The following is a 9094-nucleotide window of genomic DNA, read 5'->3' on the forward strand; positions in this document are numbered from 1 at the left end:
TATGTGCCATAAAATATGTTAAACTGAATTTTCTTTTTAAACCCACGTTGAGTGACGAAAAAACAGACCGCTTGGATTATCGAATCAAGGTTTGTTAGGCACGGTAAGTTCTTGCATTGCATTTTCGTGCTTTACAAGTGTAAGCTTAAAACAAAAATGTTGTTCACGAAACTTGAAACTGATCAATATTTTTGTTTTGGAGATTCTCAGCCGTGCTCAACGATTGAAAAATTATCTGTCCTTTACTGACGTTATCAATTTATAAGATGGATCATGAAAGAATAGGTTGTGAATAACGTAATGAGTTTGAATGTTGTTTTTGTGTACGGAAGTGAATGAAAAGCGAATATCAACCGCAACAATGATTGGCAGAACACTCGATCTTGTTGACTGTTAACGCCTCGTTAAACATCACAAAAGAGTCCGTTTCGCTTTGCAGTACTTGAATGATTTTATTTTTGCATTAATTTATAAATCACCGATTGAATGACATTTGTCGCCGAAGAATTGAAAATTAGATATTTCCAACACTCTGGTTACAATTTGTCAAAAATTATTTGCTGCCAAGTAAAGAAATAATAGGGGAACAAGTTGAAAATGTTTGCATAGCACGAGTTAATCAGATTTTTTGTACTTTAATTTTACTGGTCGGAAATATGAACTCTATTAACACCAAATCTTGTGCAAAAAATTTGGGAGGGAAAAGCACCAGTTTCCATTACGTGGACAATATATATTTTCAAATCCTCAAGATAAGTCAGATAACTCAAACCAGAATCCCCCGTTTGTGATTTCTTTCCTTGTCTCCATTTAGTGTCAAATGTCCCCTTGAACTTTACCCACCAAGTGGCAGGAGGTTTGATTTTGCACAATGTCAAGCTATTTGCAAGGAATGACATTGAAAACTGTTTTGACTTACACTGCATTGTTTCACGTACGGAATTATGACACAAGATCCATTTCTCTAAAAAAAAAAAAAAAAAACACAAATTGTCATTCATCTACGATTCCAGATTAAGTTAATCAAGAGAATTCTCTGGCATTTGCTGAAAAACTGGGATAATTTAGTTTTTGGTTTCTTGTTACAATAGGCCCTTAAAAGTTTCATCTACTACAACAGTGTTGCTCATTGAGAACATGGCTGGGGACACCAACCTACTTGAAAGTTTTTCCTGTTAGCACAACTCCAGTATTTGTACAGGTCATGGAAGTCCTGGAGAGTGTCAGCATGGATTTGCAATGTCGTGAAATGATCCAGGCCTGGAAATTCCTCTTGGAAAATAACATCTGCCATGTGTGTTAAAACCAAAATAAATTATGATCTCAATTTTTGGCAAAGGGACACTGCAAACCTCGTCTATTTGTACTCATTTCATTTCATATTCTGGATCATGTACATTTCAGGATTTACTGAGTTGACATGGATTTTCTCTTATGTGGTCCTGGAAAAGTCACAGAATTTTACGACACAAAAAGTGTTAAAAACCCTGACAAGCAAATTTAACATTGACGGTGTTGCAGAAACTAAAGTGCTTCAAAATAATTACATTTTTGACTTTTTTGGTGGCCTTGTGGTTAGTATGCTCGACACTGGATGGAGTGGTCCAGGTTCGGGTCCTGGCGGGGACATGTGTGTTGTGTTCTTGGGCAAGACACTTTACTTTCACGGTACCTCTTTACACCCAGGTGGATATAAATGGGTACCGGCGTAATGCTGGGGGGAAACCCTGCGATGGACTCGCATCCCATCCCGGGGGGGCGTATAAAAATATCTAGTCGCTTCATGCTACTGAAACCGGAGATAGAACGCCAGCATGATGAGCCTTCTGGCTCTTGAGCAGAGACTTTACCTTTAACCTTTTCAAATCAACACCTATCCACTTTCAAAAAAATGCCCTTTGTTTTCAATGGTGCACAAGAGTGCCTGCACATGACAAGGTCGAGGAAAAGGAGTTTAACGAGCCCAATGAATGATCAGCCTTAAAGTTGAATAAACCGCTTTGGGTTGATGCTGTATGATGTGTACGCACTAAAAGGCGCGCCAAATAGGCAATGACGGTAATCGGTCATTCCTAATTTCTTGTACTGCTGGCGATGCAACTGTTTTGATGATTGTTGTGCATGTAGGAATCCTTTTAGTCTTTGATATAATATTATATATATATGATATATAATTCTATCGACATATATATATATATAGATAGATATATGTATATATAAGTATATATATATATTTACACTCTTGGCCGACGGCAACTATTAACTTTCTAGTTTGTGTCTTCGTTTAAGGCTGAGAGTGTATTGCCCCAGGAACAAAACACTGACTGGATTTGGGAGTGGTCAAGCCGGGATTGAGGCACAACCTCAAAGTAAGAAAGCTGCATTATTTTACAGTCACTATGTAAATCATTCACTAGGGCCTTTTGAGTAGATGGTCGTGAGAAAACTATGGATTCTCTGTTTGTTTCTTTGGTCCATGCATGTACACCTGTAAGGCAGGTTAAAGCCCTGCTTTAAGTGACACGCCTTAAAGTGCACCGACACAAAATGTTTTATTAGCTTGTTTGAAAGAGCTTTCAAAATGATGAAGAATGGCGTGTCTTTTATTCTGAGTAGCTCTCTTGGTTTGGCTGAGTTACTTCCGATTTAGATTTATGCAAAGTAGACGACTTTTGACGTCACAGTGGACACAAAATCATGCAAAATAACAAAAAATGGACTATCTCTGAATACGTTTTCTGTATAGAACTGAAACTTTTTACAGTTCTTATACTCATTACAAAGTTCCATGATATGGCCCACTGTGACATTTCCATAGCAATGGCACGGGCACCAGGGCTCTCCATCCAAAGGGTCAAATCCCCCCTAAGGGTTATTTTTGCTTTTGCTGGTTCATTCAGTGGGTGACGAGCGACTAAATATTGGACATTACACAGCATAAGCACAAGGAAGTATGTTAGAATCTGGAAAGCAACAAAGAAAGCATTTTCATTTTCAGGAAGCGTAGAGGTCTGGTCAAGGAGTCTGTTGCTATGGTGATTCCAATCACGATCACAATGTGTAGTTTGGCAGCGGCCATCAACCCTGGCAAAATTTCAACCCTGCAGACTTTGTATTTGCGTAAAGTTATTCCATATTATGTGATTTTACATACTTTTTGTCCACTATGTGACGTCACAAGTCCTCTAATTTGCATAAATCAACATCAATAATAATTATGGCAACCTAAGAGTTCTATTACAATAATTAGTAAAACGCCATTCTTCATCATCTTGACAGCTCTTTCGAACCAGCTAATAACAAAAAATTTTTAGTCATATGCACTTAAAGTTTCAATTTAATGTATGGGAAAGCAAAATATGGATTAAACAATAACTTGGACAATGATTGTATTTTTGAAGGTTGCATACCGTTACCAACCTGTCAGGACATCGAGATCCTCTGGTCACAATCTTTATGTACTTTATACTTTAAGTTAACCTTAAGACTTATGGGGGTTGATCTTTTGCAGTTGCTGCGCCAATCGTACGAAATAGCCTTCCTTAGAATTATGAATCCATGTACAAGCATGTTTTTTGACCCTTTAACTCCAAACTTGGCTGCTTAAAGTAGCTTTTGGTTCGGATTCTGGGTTATTATTTTATTGTACAAATTTGACACAAATTTTTTAGTTATTTTTAATGGTTTTTTACAATTATTATTGCAATGTTAATATAGTAGAATTAATGTTATTAGCAATTTTTTCGGTAAGTGCCATTGGACCCTAGCGACATGGTGTTATACATATAATGTTTTAAAAAAGAGCAGCAGTGTTATATCGGGTGTTTAAAAAACACGAGGTGTAGCTGAAGTGCTTTAGGACCTGATTAAAACATGTGCTGCGAGTTTTTGATCGGCTTCAAAAACATTCCACAAAAAGCGTGTCCTTCTGGACTCCGAACAATGGTTCAAAATTATTGTAAGAGGGAGAACATTAGCATACAAAACACGATACATACAATGTAGGTATGCCTTATGAGTATTCTTTATTATAAGAAATACTAACAAGAATGTTATTATCAGGTAATAAAGCTCGGGGCACATTACATTTGAACAGTGTTTTCATAGTCAGCCTATTAGGCTCATGACTTATCAATGAGTTTTTGAAAAGAAAAGAATGTATCATTATTATTAACCCGAAGAAGAGAAACATCAGTCATTGACGTTGTAGAGGAAAAATTTTGTTGTGTATTTCCTGCTCTTAAATAAATTTTAGTTTGTTGTGGTGCACATATGTGTACAACCAACTAGTCAGTTAAATGTTCTGACAATTTTGCTTTAATTTAATATGGATTGCCCACAGATAATGTGCACTATGTAATTCTCAGCATTTTTTTTGCACTGTTAGGCCATAAGCCATGCAGGCAACAAGCCTTGCCAATTGTTGACATATTTTACTGTGCCAGCCATAATTATAAAACGAAATGACCAGTTGCCGTTAAAAAGAAACTACTCCTTGTGGAACATTTTTGTGCAACGAGGTCAACTACTTATTGTTTATTTTCTTTAAAGGTGGGTGGTTTTACTGTGTGTGCTGTACAAAAATGAGATCTGATCTTTACAATATTATGTAAATTCATTGCTTGTACACATTTTCTTGATGAACAGGGAATGGAAGATTGAAAAGCATCCCGGTGGCTAAAAAAGCCCACCAACCCCGAGGTACACCAGTGAGCATTCAGAGGCACAACAGTTATTGAAAAAGGTTATTGACACTGCACCGATCACAAATGCAACTACAGTGCACTACACATAAACAGACACTCTCGTAACGTGGACAGCTCTACTTTCAGACACCGTGTTCAATTCACAATTTTACTGTTCCCGTCTCAAACTCTGTATTTGCACATTCCCTTACACGGACACTTTTGGAAAATATAAATAGGCTTTTTCTTTTGTTTACATTTCTCTAGCAGACATCGCACGTACATGTATAATAATTGACCCTTGGTAATGAAAATAATTGGTCTTTAATTTGCATTAAAGACAAAAACTATGACCTTTGTCAGAGCAACAGAAAAGAGGGGAGTTGGTTTTGTGAAAAACTTATAATTTCCATTTGCCCACGGGAAAGCAAGCTGTCCATTCGTTTGACATGAACTAGAGTCCCAACTTTGTATTTTGTAGTGTTACGTTATGGGAATCAAAATGAATTCTAGTATGAAGTGGACAGCTCTACTAATGAATGCTTTCTCCATTCCCAATGATGTCTGCTTACGATTGTATTTCGGGTGTTTATGGCACAAGGCAGTGGTAGTGGGTTTTTTTACTATTAATGATGATTATTTTGATTGTCCAGGAGCTGGAACCTGATGAACATCAACTTTACATGTTGTGAGATATTGTGGTGGGGGCGCGGGGGAGATGGGTCGGCAGGTGGGGCACCGGGTTGGGGGTCTTGGTTGTCCTGTGTTGTCGGGGTCTTTTTGTGGGGGGGGGTGGGGGGTGGGTGGGCTGTGGTGCTTGGTCAGGGGGATTTGGTAGCGGCTGGTTTCGTCCCATATTTTTTTTTTTTTTTTCTTATCTCTCATGTGCATTTGGAATTGGGTAGGTTGTGATGAGTGGCATTGACAGCTTGTTTACTTAGTACCAGTAACTAAGTGTACAATGTACATTTCTCCACTGAGGGAATCTTTTTAATTCCCCCTCCCAAGCAACAAGGATGTTGCTGCCTGGAATGGAAAATGCAATCTTAGCACTTTTTACAGGACTTTATGTGCCTAACTGTCAAAACTGGGGCTTCCATCTGAGCCTTCAAAGTTTTCTCTTGAAAGTTTCCTTTGAATTCCAATATCTCCACTTTTTGAAGAAGGATTTGATTTGTTGGGTTTGCAGGAGAAAAAGGTATGGAAAGCATCTACGAATGCAGTTTTGAGTGAGGGGGGGAAAAGCGATTTTTACTGTGTGGGCATTTGAGATGTGTTAATTAACAATTATTCCTCGAGCCCGACATGGGCTCTGAGTCAAGAGACATGAGGCCGAAGGCCGAATGGGCTTATGAACTCAGGAGACCATGAGTGCGCGGAGAGGAATAATTGTTTTCGTAAAATCCAATAATAGCTTGTGTAAAAAATATCGAGACAAATCATCTTTCGCTAGTTAAAGCTAGACTTTAATTGTTGTTTGGGTTTTCAAAGCCGGCGCTTTTCGCTAATATGGGACTTTAACAAATAGCCTACTCGTTAGCTCAACCAATCAAGAATGCAGCATTGATAATAGACCACTAGTTGGATTTTACTAATTGATAATATTGTATCTAGTCGGCGCTTTTCAATACTAGTGGGCTATCACAAATAGCATACTAGTAGCTCAACCAATCCAGAATGCAAGCATTGCAATAGGACACTAGTTGGATTTTACTAATACTGATATATTTCACCTGACTAGATGTTGGATCCTATTTTACATTTCTGGTTTTGTGTCAAAATGAAAAGGTTCCTCAGTGACTCTCCACGAATTTAACAAATCCTCTGTCAGTTTTTCATGCGTCTGACCTGTTATTGTTTCATGAATTTCGTTTCATAACATTGTCAAAGTAGCTGTGTATCAATTGTGGATCCAAGGACTACTTTGACAATGTTATGACCAAAATTCATTGTCAATTAAACAGGACAGACACATGAAAACTGATATGATATCTAACAATGTACTCGTTTTTTAAAATTACAAAAAGGGAGAGAGGGGTCAAATTAAGACAAAACACGAGAAGAAAGCTGAAGAAAAAATGCGGAGAAATTTTTCAATTTTATGCAAGTTGATGCGACCAAATTCATAACTTGCCTCGATCTCTTTTTGGCTAATGGAAAAAATGGAGACTTTCTATTGGTTGAAAAAGTGACAGGATCGATGTTTCAACCTCTTTGAAAAATGCATAATAATAAATTATAAAATTTGTGTCTGTCCGCTAATTGACAATTAAAAATTAGCCAAATGGGTGAACAACAATTTTTGCAGTCATTGTAAAAATAGTCATTGATGTTCTTTTTGGAGTTTGTACTAAGTCGACTTAATTAATCTTAATCAATTTTAGAGTCTATGTGGGTGGCCGCATGGGTTCAAGTTGATTGTATTATGATCACTGCTCATCCCAAGGAACAAGCCCCTACAGAGGTTGAACCAAACTCCTTCTTTGCTGCTTTTTGCTACAGAAAGTTTAAAGGATTTGCAGAACTAAAATAATATGATTAGATATATTTTGGTTTGTTAGAAAATTTCATAACTTACGCTAAGTACAGTGTGGGTAATATTAATTAATGCATAGAAATCTCCAAGGCATTGTCCCTGTTAAGTAAAAGAATTACATTGTACTAGTGGTTAAAAAAAAAAGGTGTTTTCTCACTTTTACAAAGAAATGACCTTGTGCAACTAATGTATGGTAGTGAAAGGCGCTCCATCGGGGTGGGTTATTAGATATGATTTTCATTGCTAAATGTACATGTATGTACTCGCTACCTTGAATATGCTTGGCCACAAAACCTGATGTTAATTCTCCATATTGCACAAGAGTCTTAAGGAGTCTGCATACCAATGAGTTCAAGGTCTTGATCAACAAGTGGAATTGACCTTCAAGTTGGTGATTTCGTACCGGTATACTGGAGTCTTTACAACCTAATCCAATTAATATTAATGTTCAATGCAAGCCTATAAACTTTGTTTATTAAGGAAACCACGTATCCCCATCCCATTTTGGGGCGTTTGTCCAATGTGTTTTCATGAGGTTAAAGAGAGATGCCTTATTTCCCTGTTAATGTTGTTTGGTACAGAGCTTTTCAACTTTACAGTGTAGAGCATTGTGACCTACAAAGAATAATTTGCATTAGTAGATTTGTTTGGATAATTATTATATTACCCAAATTTCTTAAATGCCATTTTTTCCTACTTCGGAATCCTGTTCTTTTCACATATGTAAAGTTGGCTGAGAGTTTTTTTCCCTAAGTTGTAGCTGAGTTGTTCTTGAACTGTACTTGTATTTGGGGGGATTACATGAACTGCGGCTTGATGGGGTATAAAAACAAGTTGAATACCAAGTTATAGTGCTTGAGGAAAGATATTGGTAGCTGGATCGGGTGTAAATTGCTGGAACCTGACAGAAATGCAATATCCATTGCGTTAAGTTTACATTAGCAGGCCTGACCAATCTTGGTTTCACTGACCTACGCATGAATCAGTGCCATAGTTCTGACAAAACAAAACAAAAGTGTTGAGTTTCAAGCCTTGGATTATTTAATACCCAAAGGTTTTTTAAAAGAAATGAGTAGCGTAGAAAAATGTCTTCAGTGGCAAAATTAATTTTTACTCTTAGGTTGGAAAGAATCAGTCTTAAAGAAGCCGATTCTTCTCACCAGCTGTCTGGACTTATTGAACCCCCACTGAAAAACAGAACGATTTTCTTGGTTATCGCATGGTCATGGCCACTATACATGTATAATATTGACCATTACAAGGGGAAACGAAGGGATTACAAGTGGATCAGCTGTTTGTTTAACACACTGATATTGTTTCACATCATAGAAGTCACCATTTATTACCGCTTATTTGTGCAAAACTTAGTCGATATTTTTTCCACTGCGGAAAAGAGCTAGTAGTGATTTATAGGCCACCCCTTGGGAAACCATGATGAATGATGAATGGTTCTGTTCTAATATAGGCGTTAATATGTGGAAAAAAAATTGTTAATAGTGGATAGTTTAGTGATAGCAAGATCGATTACTTGAATTTACTTTTGGCAGCAGCTCTGCAATTTTGCAAACAACTCAATTAAGAATGAAATGTTTTGTTAAAAGCAGAAGAATCACATGTAGGACACAGCTGTATTAAACTAAGTACTCTTGTAATATTGGTGGGTAACTCCCAAATTATCAAACTCAATGGTGTCATCAAGGCACTCACTGTTTAGGAATATTATTATGCTGGATTAATAGTAAACATATCTCCATTTAAATTTAGTAATGTTAGGAAATCTTTAATGCAGTTTACTCATATCAGTTGTAAATTAATAATAATAATAATAACTATAACTGTTATTGTCATTAGGGTGTACATAGGAAGTACTTCT

The sequence above is a fragment of the Montipora foliosa genome, chromosome 6 (assembly GCF_036669935.1).
Source record: "Montipora foliosa isolate CH-2021 chromosome 6, ASM3666993v2, whole genome shotgun sequence".
NCBI lineage: Eukaryota > Metazoa > Cnidaria > Anthozoa > Scleractinia > Acroporidae > Montipora > Montipora foliosa.